This window comes from Ochotona princeps, chromosome X, assembly GCF_030435755.1.
Source record: "Ochotona princeps isolate mOchPri1 chromosome X, mOchPri1.hap1, whole genome shotgun sequence".
NCBI classification, from domain to species: Eukaryota; Metazoa; Chordata; class Mammalia; order Lagomorpha; family Ochotonidae; genus Ochotona; species Ochotona princeps.
This window is the reverse complement of record NC_080865.1, coordinates 87,109,105-87,124,618: the sequence shown is the minus strand read 5'-3', so window position 1 is coordinate 87,124,618 and position 15,514 is coordinate 87,109,105. Positions and strand designations below refer to the sequence as shown.

At 35.2% G+C, this 15,514-nt stretch overlaps 1 pseudogene; it reads left to right on the top strand.

Annotated features, from left to right (window-relative positions):
• The first annotated feature begins 233 nt into the window (after positions 1 to 233).
• LOC101520753 (WW domain-binding protein 4-like) lies at positions 234 to 9,932 on the top strand (annotated as a pseudogene).
• The last annotated feature ends 5,582 nt before the right edge of the window (positions 9,933 to 15,514 follow it).

Here is a 15,514-nt window from a genome sequence, read left to right as displayed (position 1 = left end):
ACTAAAAAGGTCCTTAGACAATATATTGTAACACATTTTACATTAGAGTTGTGGTCAGACATTAGCAAATGTGTTTTTATGCTAGATTTAGTGTGGAAAACAATGGAGTCAATATTTTTAGGAGTGAATATTTTGGCATAATGGGTTAAGTCCCAACTTGAGATGCCCACATTCCATAATTAGAATGCAATTTTCAGTTCTAGTTATTCCACTTCTAATTCAGATTCTTGGTAATGCGTCTTTGGGAGACAACAGATGATGGCTCGAGTGCTTTACCTCCCGCCATCAATGTGGGTGACAGATGGAGGTCTGGAATACTGGATTCTTCCTTTCCCAGCCTTGGCTATTGCATGCTTTTGAGAAGTGAGACAGCATATGGAAGATCTCCCTCACTCTCTCTCTCACTCAATTGCTCTGCATTCTAAGTAGATGAAAATACAAAAGTAAACATTTTAAGATGCAATAAAAATGACATTATAAATACTTCAAATAAAACGCTACGCATTATGATTTCATACATGTTTGCATTGTGTATTGCTTAAGCAGGCAAAAGACATCAGTGTTATCAAGCATTTACTGTTTCCTCAGGGTGAAAACATTCAAAATCCTCTGTTTTAGGAAGAAAAATACACAGTACAAGAGCATTATCTATAGCCACCCTACTTTATTACAGAACACCAGAATTTTTACTCCTACCTAATCATAACTGAGTACATATTAATCAACCTTTTCCAAACCCTACTCCACCTACCCTCTCTAGCTGCTGGTAAACACAATTGTACAGTAACAAAGGAATTTTGGGGGTTCAATTATCCATGACATATGAAATTCAAAATCTATTCAACATAATTCATCAGTGTAGGTGTCACTACATGCTTTTACCGATGTAGAATATCAGTATGTACCTGCAGACCTGAAAGAAAACAAAAACACATGCAAAATGAAAACCATATTTGTTATTAGATGACTTCTTCTTTGCCTAAACTTCACCAATATTTGTTTTAGTATTATTTTTTTTTGTTGAATCGCAATGTGTACTTTACCTACCTCTTTCAAAAAATATTTTTAAATTTTCTTATGAAAGCATAGTGACTCTAGGTCTGTATATCTCCACTACTAGCACTGAATAACAGGAGTTAGATTTTTTTTTCCTGAAACAACATTCAAACTAAATATGTGAAAAAGCCATTCGTAAGACATCAGGTAAACAAGCATAGTGACATCTTACAGATGAAAACAAATTTATCATTATGAATGTGAGAATAGCATTACCTTAATACCCAAACCAGAAAATGATTATTGCAACAATAACAACAAAAAATTATAGACCAGTAACTCTGAAAAATATGGATACAAAAACCATCAACAACATACTATCAATATATACAAATCTGTAATCATGATCATATCAACAAAATGGAGGATGAGAACTACATGACCAACTCAATAGATGCAAAGAAAGTATTTGATAAGGTGCAACATCTTTTCATGGAAAAACCTTTAAAAAATGTGTATGGAAGGAACATATCTCGATATTATTAATCAAGGCAACATATGACAATCTCAGAGTCAACATCACACTGAACGCAGGAAGCATTTTCCCTAAAATCCAGAACCAGACAAGGACGCGATATTTTCCACACTATTACTCAACATAGTTCTAGAAATTTTACTAAAGACATTTGTTAAAAAAAAAAAATCAAAGGGATACAAACTGAAAAGAAGAACACCAAAGTATCCTGGCTTCCAGGGATATGACTCTATATAGGATAGGTTGACTATTGGAACACATAAGAGAATTTGGTAGTTTCAAGATATAACACATAGAAATCAATAGCATTCTTAAACACCAAAACTGTTACCCCTAAGAGACAGCTTGTAGATTCAGTAGCACAGACAACAGCTATAAAAATGTGGATATCTTTGGATAATTTTAATCAAGGATGTAGGAAATCTCTACAATGTAAATTATGAAACATTGATGGAAGAGGTGGAAGAAGATACGACCAAAAAAGGAAGACTTCCATTTTTATGGTTTGAAAGACTTAATAGCATTAAAATGCCCATAATGTCCAAAGCAATTTACAGACTCAATGCCTACTCAATGAAATCTCCAAGGATATTCTTCATAGAACAAGGAAAAAAATATTCCTGATATTCATATGGAAATACAACAGGCTACTCATAATTAAATATTTTTTTTAAAAAAAGCAAAAAAAAAAAAAAAAAAAGAAAAGCAGGCTTCATGATACCACATTTTGAAGACAAGCTACAGACTTGGAACAAAAATAGGCATGTAGATAAATAAGACAAAATAGAAACTCGGGAAATTAACCCACACATCTACAACCAACTGATTATTGACAAAAAAGGTAAAATCATCCTGTGGAGAAAGGACAGTCCACAGCAAATGGTGTCAGGAAAAGTGCATTTTTACATGTAGAAGTCTCAAACAAGACACTTATTTTGTATCACATTAAAAAAAAATCAACTTAGTGGATCAACGATTTAAGCTAAACACCTTAGATCATCAAATTGCTAGAAGAAAATACAAGGAAAATGTTTTAAGATACTATCCACTTCTTTGATAAGGCACCAGAAACACAGATAATAAAAGCAAAAATAGAGAAATAAGATTACATAAAGAAAAGAAGCTTCTTGGGGCCAAGTCTGTGATATAGAAGGCTAATCCTCTCCCTGCAACAGTCAACATCCCATATGGACACCAGTTTATGCCCTGACAACTCCACTTCTGGTTCAACTCCCTGCTTATGGTTTGGGAAAGTAGCAGAGGATGATTCAAATCTATGGGCACCAGTACCCATGTAGGAGACACAGAAGAAATTCCATGCTCCTTGCTTCAGGGCCCAGCTCTATCCATTGCAGTCACTGGGGGAGTGGACCAGTGAATAGAAGATCTCTTTCTCTCTATTGCTACATATTTCTGTGAGTTTACATTTTAAAAATAAAACTTTTAAAAATTATCAAGTACAATTTAAGTAAAAAGAAACTTCTTCATAGAAATGGGAGCAATTATCAAAGAGGTGACTAACAGAAGAGTAGATATTTGTGAACTGAATGTACGATAAAGAATCAATATCCAAAATTTTGTCTGAAACTCAGAAAATTTGACAGCAGCACAATGAACAGTCTGTTTAAGAAATGAACAAAGAAAACAGATACTGTCAAATTGGGAACAGACACATGAAAAAAAATGCTAAGGGTCACTAATCCCCAGGGAAATACATACAGAAAAAACAATGAGGTGTGACCCCTATAGTCTTTAAAATGACTACTGCACAAAATCAAAGAAACAAAAATTAATGGTGAGAATGTGCAGGAAAAAGTATCCTAATACTTAGTTGACAGGACCGTAAACTAGTAAAATCATTATGGAAGACAGTATAGAGATTCTTCAGAAATCTAAAAATAGATTCACCATATGATGCAGGCATCCCATTCTAGGGAATATCTTCAAAAGAAATTAGAGCAGCATATGGAAAATTAACCTGCATCCCCATGCTTGTAGCATATAGTAGGGAAAATATGGAATCAACTCAATGTGCATCAACTGATTACTTAATGAGAACAGTATGATCAATATACATGATAGAATATTACTCAACTGTAAAAAAAGAAAGAAATGCTGACATTTGCAACAAAATAGATGTAACTGGAGGTCATTATTCTAATGGACTACGCCAACTTCAGAAAAAACAGATGTAACTTGTTTTCTCTTCTATGTGTGTGTGCCTGTGTGTGTGTGAACGTAAATGTATAAAAAGTGTAAAAAGTGTATGGGTGTTATGCTATTGGGTATTTAGGTATAAATATTGCTTCACTGACTCATATCACATAAAAGACAATACATTCTTCACACATTATGATCATTGTCATGAATTTCTTACTCTGTGATAGTAATCTCGGTTCTCAAGAAAAATTAATATATAAATATGTATATATATCATCTACATTTGAAGTGAATATAGTAATATATTGAAATTGTAAATGCAACTTTTTCTATTAAACTAAATCATGCCAAATGCTACGATGCAAATGAACTTTAAGAACATCCAAACTAAAACACTACCATTACAAGAAATCAAATACTCCAAGACTTGATTTCAATTAGGTATATAAAGTTGTCAAACCTATAGAAGCAGAAAATAAAATCTGAGTATTAGGAGAGGGAAGGGAAAATGAGAAATTGCTCTTCAGTGAACACAGAATTGCAGTTCTGCAAAAATGATAAATTTTGGAAAACTGTTGAAGAACTCTGTTGTACCATATGTTTAATATTGTTAAAGCAATATCCTGTTTCTTTTTGTGCTGCTATAACAAAATACTTGAGACATGGTAATTTATAGCTAAATATAAATGTATTTGTCACAATTCAGGAGACTGCATAGTTCAAGTTCAAAGAACTAGATTTGCTGCCTTGTGAAGGTACTGCTTCTGCTTCTAAGGGAGTATCTTCTTTGTTTCATCCTCCAGATGGAACACATACCTTGCTTTCACATAGCAAAAGGGACGGAATGAAAAAATGAACTTAGGTAGTACCTTATGTTCTAGTATGTGTTAATGCCCTCTGTAAGAAAAGTGTCAGTGTTATGATAGCCTGATCATTTCCAATGGGGAAAAAAATGGACAGAGAGAGAGATTGGAAAGGGAGGGAGAAAGGAAAGAAAGAAGAAAGGAGAGAAGTATCATTATATTCTTAGAATTTTATATATATATATATGTGTGTATATATACATATACATACATATACATGCACACACACACACAATATATATATATATATATGAGAAATCAGTCTATTTTGATGAAATGGACAAATTCTTATAAAAGAAATTCATAAATAAATAGATAAATAAAAACTTAAGTAAACACCTAAGAAAGTATTAAATTTGACAAGCAAGTTCAACAAGCTTAAGGATACAAAGTCAATATATTAACATTAATTATTTCTGTATACCTGAATTATCAGAAAATAAAACTAAGAAATCTATTCCAGTTACAGTAGAACTAGGAGAAGGCAGCTAACTTCTGCCAGGATCCCATATGGGCGCTGGTTCTAATCCTGGCAGCTCCACTTCCCATCCAGCTCCCTGCTTGTGGCCTGGAAAAGCAGTCGAGGACGGCCCAAAGCCTTGGGATCCTGCACCCACATGGGAAACCCAGAAGCTCCTGTCTCCTGGCTACTGGCTTCAGATCGCTCAGCTCTGGCTGTTATAGCCACTTGGGGAGTGAAGCAGCAAACGGAAAATCTTTCTGTGTCTCTTTTTCTCTGTATATCTGCCTTTCCAGTACAAATTTAGAAGCATAAACATGGACAGGCTTCCTCCTGTCCATGTTTCCAACACACACTGCTCCTTCTTTTTTTTTTTTAAATGTTTAAATGATTTACTTTCTGTTCATTTTACAATCACAGTCTTAACATTCCACTAGATAAAGAAAAAAAAAATAACTAATAGCAAATAGGAAAAAAACAAGTGTTCCTCAAACGTATAGACACAAATATTAGCTTTGTAACACTTTCATAAAAGTGAGTCTTTGTCTACCTGCCTAGCTTCAGTAAAATTGAGCCTAAAATCAGCTCATTAATACTCAAATATTTTAAATTAAGTGTGCCAAGAAAATTCAATTTAATTTGCAGTATTTTAATTTGTAAATCTTTAAAAACTGGTCTTGGACCTTCTGACTATTCACCACCCAGAGAATGAATTGAACTTCTACTTCAAAGCATATTAAATAATTAACTCAAAAATCTTTAAAGACCCAAGTTTAACAGTTAAAATATACTATTATTAGAAAGAAGTATAGTAGAAATTTGTATGGCTTTCGCCTTAGCAAGAGATTAGTAATTAAGATACCATAAGAAAAAAAAAGGGAAAAAGTACAAACATTTTTTTTTCAGGTAGACAAGGAAGTACCTAATAAACATGCTAAAGGTACACAAACTTATTAATGATGAGGAAAATGACAACACAACCAATGTCATACTATTTCACAACACTGGCAGGACTGTATCAAAAAGAAGTTTTATGGTGGGATGAAATTTTACTTTGGGACTGCTATGAATACATTCATTCATGCAATCATAAAACAGACCAATTCTGTTTAAATCAATTCAATTTCTCAAAATACTATACTTTTAAACTGGATTCTGGGTGAATTTGATTTATCCTTATTTAATTCAGTATTAGCTTTCCCAACATTTCCTGCAATATCTGTTTTTTATTACAAAGAATGTCAAAGTTGGAAGCAAACCTACTCACAGCAACTTCCTTTTTAAAGGTATTCATTAATATATTTATTTGAGAAACAAATAGCAGAGTACTCCAGTCCACTAGTTTCAGCCCCAAATGCCTATCAGAGCTGGAGTTGGGTCAGCTGTATCCAGGAAAAATGAATTCAGTTCATGTTTTTCGAATGTGTGTCAGGTATGCCAGAATGACCCTCCACTGATGCCTCTCGGGAGCTACATTGTCAGAAAGACCAAGCCAGAAGCTGGAAGTAGTCCTTTAACTTTTACACTTCGATACTTCAATACAGTGTCAAAATCCTAACTGATATGCTCAAACCTACCGTCAATGATTTTCTTTTTTAATCGAAACAAAAGTGACCTTTGATTGAAAGTATGTTACAGCTATGCTTGCAAGGATTACAATCTAAAGTAGTCCAGGCAAATAATCAGTATAAAAGTATGAGGATTTTGACATAGTTCAGATACGTATTCAGTTCTTCAGAAGTTATATACTTCACCAGATGATAAAGAAATGAGTGCAGCATGTCTTCTCTCCCCAAGCAGTTTAGAATCAAGCTGGAGAGTTTAGGGATATAGCTCTCATTTTAATTAAATTGTCAGAGTCTGGGCTGCTCTGCTTCTAACCCAGCTCCATGGTAATGTGCCTGGAAGGCAGTGGAAGACAACTCAAGTCCTTTGGGTCCTGCAGTCCAGGTGGGAAACCTGGCTGGAGTTTCAAGCTCCTACCTTGGTCTCGGTCAACTCTGGTATTGTAGTCATTTTGGGATCAAACCAGTGGGTGGAAGATCTCCTCCTCTCTCTGAGTCATTCCTTCTCTCTCTCAATCTGCATTTCAAATGAATACATAAATCTTATAAAAGAGATAAATGTTATAATGTCTCTTTACACAGAAAAACCATTGCAAGCAGACACTGCAAATACAAAAGAAGTGGGAAAATAAGTCCATATTTCCATACATGTGTAAAGAATATGTCAAAAAGGTACATCTAAAACAGAATGAGCTTCAAAAGGGAAGAATTGATAACGTTAGGTTCTTAGATCTCATATTACAACTATATCCATTGAAAGAGACCTAAATTATATTCAGCAAGAATGTAACATTAACCAAATTTTAATGTCATTGAGAATAAGCTGAAAATGTCTCCAAGGCACCTTCTGAATATGTAACGTGATAAATGCAGTCACTTGTAAAATTAATTAAAATTTATGACAAGAAAAAGAATATTACTATATTCCTCCAGATATAAATGTATTCTTATTTTCTAAACCAACTTATATATGTTGCTCCAGATTTAAACTTATCCTTATTCCTGGGCTTCTGAATTAGGAGTTATCTGGCTACAAATAGTATTTTACCAACTTTGGTTATGTGGATCAGGAATTTTGTATTATATCTGTACTTAGTTACTGTGCAAATATTGTGTTTATATTGTTTCATAACTACTTTCAGCTCTCTAAATATTCAGTATGTTCAATTTTCACTTTAAAAACTGAACATTTTTATCCTTGTAATTGTCATCCGAGATTTATACTACTCTTATGAATGTTTGTGCAACAACTCTAAAAGTGAAATTGAGAATTTAAAAGCAATAAATTAATTGCTTCGAGTATCTATTTGAAAATCGTTATATATTTGGAGTCATTCATTAACAGGATTTGTTGGCCCTGTGCAGTAGCTCAGTGGCTAAAGTCCTCAACTTACATGCACCAGGATCGACTTACATGCACAGAGATCACATATGATCGCATACGGCGGCCCCACTGCTTTTGGCCTGGGAAAGCATTCGAGGATGGCCCAAAGGCTTGGGACCCTGCACCCACATGGGAGACCTGAAAGAGGCTCTAGGCTCCTGGCTTCAAATTTGCACAACTCCGGCCAGCTGCTTGGGAGTGAATCATTGGAGGGAAGATCTCTGTCTCTCCTCCTCTCTACATCTGACTTTGCAATAAAAATAAATAAATATTTTTCTAAAAAGAGTCGGGATTTGTGATTGTTGCTAGAGATCTTAGTTAAGGGGAAAAAAGGAAAGGTGTATGTAATTTGTTTTTTACTTGTCATTTTTAAGATAAATAATCAAAATCATATTCTATATGGTATATCATTTGGATTTTCAAAGTAGTATTCCTAAATTTGTGATCCCTACACGCACAATATGAAGTCCTTGTATGGAGTCTTTAAAACATAATTCTAAAAAAGCAGAGAATTGCTTTATTTGTAAATCACCTCAATTTTATTGCTGTTTCTAGTCTGTTATGTCATTAACTGGATAATGTTATAAAGCAATGGAAGTTCTCTGTTGTATCCTATAAATAATATACTAAAATATGAAACAGCAATAAAAGTGGTCAATAGAATAATAATTTAATCATGAATGTCACTATTAATTTAGGGAACTTGTCTTTGGAAAGAAAGCAGTCTTTTCAAAGAATATGTTGTCATATGCACTTGGGGGATTAAGTATGGAACTTTAAGTTATATCTATTTTTGAACAAAAAAGTGTATGAAATAATTCATGAACATTATTTATGAATTCAATGTTTGTAGCATTGTTCCACAAAAGTGGCTAAATTATTTAGACAGGTTTGTCTTAAGGAGGTTTCATATAGAATCGGAGAATGCCGTTCTTGGGGAAAGGAAGAAAAGTGTTCGGGGCTCATCAGGGTGCTGCTGCGAGTCTCCTGGCAGGCCGAGTCCCAAACACACCTGCCCACCTGAAGAGTCAGAGTAGGAGCCAAGCCGTGGGCGCTGTCATGGCAGCTGGAAGTCACAACCCAAGAAGTTCTATCATTATTGCGTGCTGGATAGCAGACAATAGGTCTAAATTCCACAATCAAGCATCCCGGTAACCAGCACTGCTCTGCCTACTCCTGCCCCACTCATTCCTGAATCTTCAGAAGAAAGAAGAGTCCTCAAAGGGCAAATGGGTGCAAGGCGTGACATCTGATGGTTACATTACTACTATGATCTGATCACAGAAACATCTCAATGGGAGCAACCTGAAGGATTTCAAGGAAACTTTAAAAAGGCAGGAGTGAAGGCTATTTCGGCAGAAGGTATAAGTGAGGATGATTACAGCTATTATTATAATATTGTCACAGGAAAATCTACATGGGAGAAACATGATGACTTCATTCCACATATTGGTGATTTGCATTCTGATAAAGTCATTGAAAAGTCACTTGCTGTCCTAAAGAATCCAATCATCAAATTCACAGAGTGATTCTGAAAGGGAACAGGAAAAAAAAACAAGAGAAATCTCCACAGAAAGACCAAACTTAATAAAGTTTAAGGAAAAAAAGAAAAATAGTGATGAGGGAATTAAACCAAAAATACAGAAAAAAAAAGCCAACCAAAATAGAATCCATTGAATCCAAAAGAAGAAAAACCAAAAGCACATAAACAACCAAACCCTTATGGAGATTGGCAAGAGATGAAACAAGAAAACAAGTCTAAGGAGGAGGTAGATCTAGAACTTTCCAGCACTGAAAAGGAGTACATACCAACTTCAGAAAGTGTTGATGGGAGACCAAAAGTTGTGTTATATTTAAAGACAAAACCATCACTTTTCTTGTGGCAGATGGTGTGGAACCATTTTTCAAAAAGAGAAGAATTGAAAATGAAAGCTCCAGGAATTTTAGGCAACGAAGTAACGATCAATAATTGTAAAAGAACTTCTTGTGTATAAATAAGAGACAGAATGGAGGCAGTCCATTATCAAGATTCTTTGTGTGTATTTCTAACTACTTTGATGCTAGAAATTTAGATTTATTATAAATGTATTTTATGTGAATTAAAATAAATTTTTAAGAAAAAAAGAGGTTGGACATATTGGGAGCTTTGGACATATTGGGAGTTTTGGACATATTTAGAGCTTTATAATGATGTCTTTCATTTGATCATTTGATGCTATAAAGTGCTGAAGTCTTTCTTTTTTTTCCTTAATATCTTCAGTCTCTACTGCATTATATAAATAAGTTCATGCATCCACATATATATTATCTATAGTCCTCCAGAGCAAACCAATAGGAGATGTAGAGAGATGTGAGTGTAGAGAGATATATGAGATGTGATTTGTTAAAATAGTTGGCTCACAATATAATGGAGACTTACAAGTTCCACAAAAGGCCATCTGCAAATGGGAAAATCAGGGAACCTATCAACAAAGCTCAGCTTCAGAATTGGTGACATGGAATTCAAGCAACTGACACGAAATGTCTGAAAATCCAAACACTGAAAAACTTGAAGATTTAATGTCCAAAGGAACTCCAGACATAGGAGACAATTCAACTTCTCTTTGCCTTGTTTTATTCAGGTCCCGAGCCAACTGGACTACTCATGATGAATGAGAGGCCTTCTATATTTGTTCCACTGATTCAAATGAAATACATTCCTGAAAACATCCTCTTAGACATAACCAGGGATAATGCCTTAAAAGTCATCTGAATGCCATTTAATCCAGTTAAGCTGACAAACAAAACTAATCAACACAAGGTATAGAACGTCCCATAACTTCTGATTGTTTATATTTTACAGCTTTGACTAGAAACAAGTTATCTTATTATTAGATTAAGATGTTAAAGAGTTTCACTGTGCACCTTAAAAATATGAAGGTATTATGTGATAAAATTTTAGAATGTATTTTTCACAAAATTTGATACATGACCATAATGACTTCTCTAATGGTTAGTATCTATTTGAAGATGGAGGTAAACAAATATTTTTTGGTTTCCATACATTTTCAATTGAACATTCTTCTTTCTATATCATGATTTTCATTATCTGATCCATTTCCATTAGATTACTTTTGTGTGCTAGATGAGTCACTATTTTCAACCTCTGTGTAACTGCAATGTTTTCAAAATCAGATGAGTCATCAGCAATTATTCAGCATTTTATTCTTTTAATGTCTATCTGTATCTATGAGGCAGTGACGGAAAACACCAAAACTTACAGAGTACTCTCATCTTTATCCACCCCTCAAAACTTCAACTGACTTGAACAATGCAACTCTTCCTGTGTGTGGCTGGGATTTGACTGCTTGAATCATTTCCTCCCAAAGTGCACGGCAGTAGGAACCTGAAGTCAGGAGATGAGCCAGGACTCAAACCAAGGCACTCCAATATAGGATGCAGGTATCTTAACTGCCAGGCCAAACACCTGCCCCACTGAGAACTTTTACATGTAAAATCTTATGCCAATCTTCTTCATATACAGTCTAAAGTACATAAATTACAAAATTTGTGAACTTTTGGAACTTTAAATCTATGAAGAGATCTATCATCTACAAGTATTCATGCATTCTATGACATTAATATGGCATTAATAACAAAAAAACTTATGCAAATTTTTATAAGTATATCCAACTTGTATGCATTGCTTCATTCAAAAAACACTTTATCTCCTTATTATAGTGTCGTATCACTGTGTTAATGATTGCGGATAATATAATATTCGATCAAATAGAATATAACAGAAAAAAGCAAGAAAAATGTAATTTTTCAAAACAGCATGATGCTATAACAACACTGTCACGTACAGACAAACTATTGAGGGGAGTCAGAAAATGTTTTTCACAGAAAAATAATCTAAATGTGATATTCTCCATGAACAAATTATATTTTCAGTCAAAAGGGAAAAAAGTGCGTAATATATACAGAGTCTTGAAGTAAAGAGAGGCAGAGAAAGAAATGTAGATGTAACAAAATTATGTAGAATCAGGGAATGACGTAAGGAAAAAAGAAGTAAAATCCTTACGTGCCTAAACACAGGCATCCTGCAGAAATGGGGTAGAATGCTGAACAAAACAAAATTTGCCTTTTAAAGCCACAGCTGTTATTTAAAATTGTATAAATTTATCTTTTTCATTTGAAAGAGAGAGAGAGAGAGACTAATTTTTCATTTGCGGGGTCGCGCCCTAATGTCATAACCGCAAGGACAGGGGCAGACCAAAGCCAGGACACAGGAATTGAGTCAGGATCACTCCCATAGGTGGAAGGATCTCAAGCACTTGAGCCATCACTTGCCGGCTCAAAACGCATTCACAAATAGGAAGTTGCAAGTGGAGGCAGGATGCCAACTCAGGCCCTCTGATTTGTACCCCAAGCAGCATATTAACTGCTGTTCCAAATTTCTGCTCCACAATTATTTTTAATCAAAAGAAATTATGCAATAAGAATGATTACTATATAATTTTGTTGTGAGAATTAAATAATTTGTTAAATTCAAAGGTGTATACATATAGCAAAATTCAATAAAAATATTATGCAATTTTATCTTAGGGTCTGGTATAGTAGCCTAGCAGCTAAAGTCCTCTCCTTGCATGTGCCAGGATCTCATATGGGCACCAGTTTTAATCCCAGCAGCCATACTTCCCATCCAACTCCCTGCTTGTAGCCTGGGAAAGCAGTCAAGGATGGTCCAAAGCCTTGGGACCTTGTATCCACCTGGGAGTCCTGGAAGAAGCTCCTGGCTCCTGGCTTCAGATTGGCTCAGCTCCAGACATTGCAGTCACTTGGTGAGTGAATCAATGGACAGAAAATCTTCCTCTCTGTCTCTCATCCTCTTTGTATATCTGCCTTTCCAATAAAAATAAACATTTAAATATATATATTATGCAAATTTATCTTAAATTGATAACAAATATATTATGGGCTGCACTCAGGTATTTTAAGCTATGTATGCATTTTAGAAACATTAAAGTAAGCATTTTAACAAATCAGTAACCTCAAGTTGATATGTCATTTATATATAAACATTCAATATCAATTATTTCAATAATTTTAAAATGCAGAGCTCATTACTGTTCTACGCTTAATTTGGTGTAAAATGTGCTGAATCTTGTTTCTTCAGTCTAACCAAAATTTCGGTCTTTGATCAGAAATTCAATTTTCCCTATTCAATTTCCTCCTTTATCCTTTGATAATCATTTCTGCTCTGTAATTCTGACAGCTCCATTTCTTCAAGATTCCACAGATTGAGGGATATCAAGAAATTTGTTTTTTCTACCTGGCTTTTTTCACTTAACATAGAGTGCTTCCGGTTAATCTGTGGTATCAAAAGTGACAAAATGTCACTCCTTTTATGAGTGAATGCACTCTATCATGTATACACAGCATTTGATAACACTTGGGTTTTTTTCAACATCTTAGTTATTATAAGCAATGCCACAATGAATGTGGAAGTATAAATATCTTTAACATATTGACTTGAGTAATGCATATGAATTCAGTCTCCACAATCTTACCAAAGCTTGGAATCGTCTGTTTTGGATAATATCCATTGCAACAGATACAAGGTGATATCTAATTATGATTTTAATGTACATTTCCCTGATATGCCAATAATTTATAGATATATAGTTATGAACTCAGGATGTGCTCTATACACTGATGTCAGTCTCATGAGTTTGCTGATGAGCTGGGGGTGTTGTTACAAGGCACAGTGATGGATGTGGCAGCTTATGAGTCTCTGGGAAGGATCCCACTTTGTCAACATCTATGTTCACAGGCTGGCTGTAATGTACTGTCCCTCACGTGGGCTGGAACTGAGACAGAGTTGTTTCATATCTCCGAGTGAGCCTGACATAATCGACCAAACTCCAGGGACACAGACACAGGGTCTTTTAGTAGCTTCTTGGTTGAAGAAACATATTTCTTGACTCTTGTTAAGAAGAACTGGAAACAATTTGTATGACCATTGCAATAGGACTGAAGCCAGGGAATCCATGTACAGCAACACTGTTGGACATGCTTCAGCACTGCTTTCAGTTCAAAGATGAGAGAGTCCAGAACTAGGATTCAGGGCTATTTGAGGATCCTCCTGATTGGAGACATTGTGGATTCTGCCACAGAGACTCAAACAAGTGTATCTCCCAGTGGGACCTCAACTGGGTAGAACTCTTTCTAGATAAAAGTTGCTAAAACAGAATTTCAGGGATCAGTCAGAATCCACCATGGGACTGACACTGACAAACTTGATTTCCTTGCAATAGCTTGCAAAATACCCTGTACTTTCCTTTAAATATAAGCTTACTTACAAACCACAGCTGAAAGGGTCTGGAACTGAGATCCAGGCTTGAACTCTCACAAAGACTCTCCTATGCCTTGGGCCGCACTAGACATTCATAATCTTCAACATTCATCCTAAGCATTTCACAAAGAGAATTTTATGCATCGATGGTTCCAAAATTCTTATTTTAAGTAGATATGAATGATGTCCTACTCTGACATTTTGCTAACATCAGAAACATGCACTTCCTGATTGCCACAGAACCCAATCTTCTCTAGTCATTTTTTCAATATAATATTTTATATTTTTAGAAATAATCATGTACATTTTTGGCCAAGAGTTACCATAGTTCATCATAAAAATGATGACAAATATCTTTGTTGCCTGGGTCACACTTCTCTGGACATATTCCTGTTTTTCTGGTGTTCCTCTTGAACATCTTACATCTACAACTAAAGACAATGGATAATCATTAGTGTTCTTCAGCAAATATTTATCATTCTTCCTATGACACATAGCAGTATTCTATATCCTTGACTCCTTAGAGTGTATCTGCCACATAATTTACTTTGACCAATGAATTATCCATGTTATTTTTGTGACACCTGAAAATGAAAACTTAAAAGCCAGTTCACTGGCCCGGCGGCGTGGCCTAGCGGCTAAAGTCCTCGCCTTGAAAGCCCCGGGATCCCATATGGGCGCCGGTTCTAATCCCGGCAGCTCCACTTCCCATCCAGCTCCCTGCTTGTGGCCTGGGAAAGCAGTCGAGGATGGCCCAATGCATTGGGACACTGCACCCGCGTGGGAGACCTGGAGGAAGTTCCAGGTTCCCGGCTTCGGATCGGCGCGCATCAGCCCGTTGCGGCTCACTTGGGGAGTGAATCATCGGACGGAAGATCTTCCTCTCTATCTCTCCTCCTCTGTGTATATCTGGCTGTAACAAAAGGAATAAATCTTTAAAAAAAAAAAAAGCCAATTCACAACTTTTCATGACCGTTTTTTCCATTATAATAACCAACATTATTCTAAACTGTGGCTGATTATTCATCATGAAACCCAGATCAAGGAGACATTTTTTAAGGACCTTACCAATCATGGATATGTAACATGGACAAAAAACCAAAATGCATTATTTTTACTTTTTGGGATTATGGGATTACTATGTTTAAACAGTACAATATTCTTATTAAGAATTTATCACTGAAAATTATGATACTGCTTTACCATATATACAC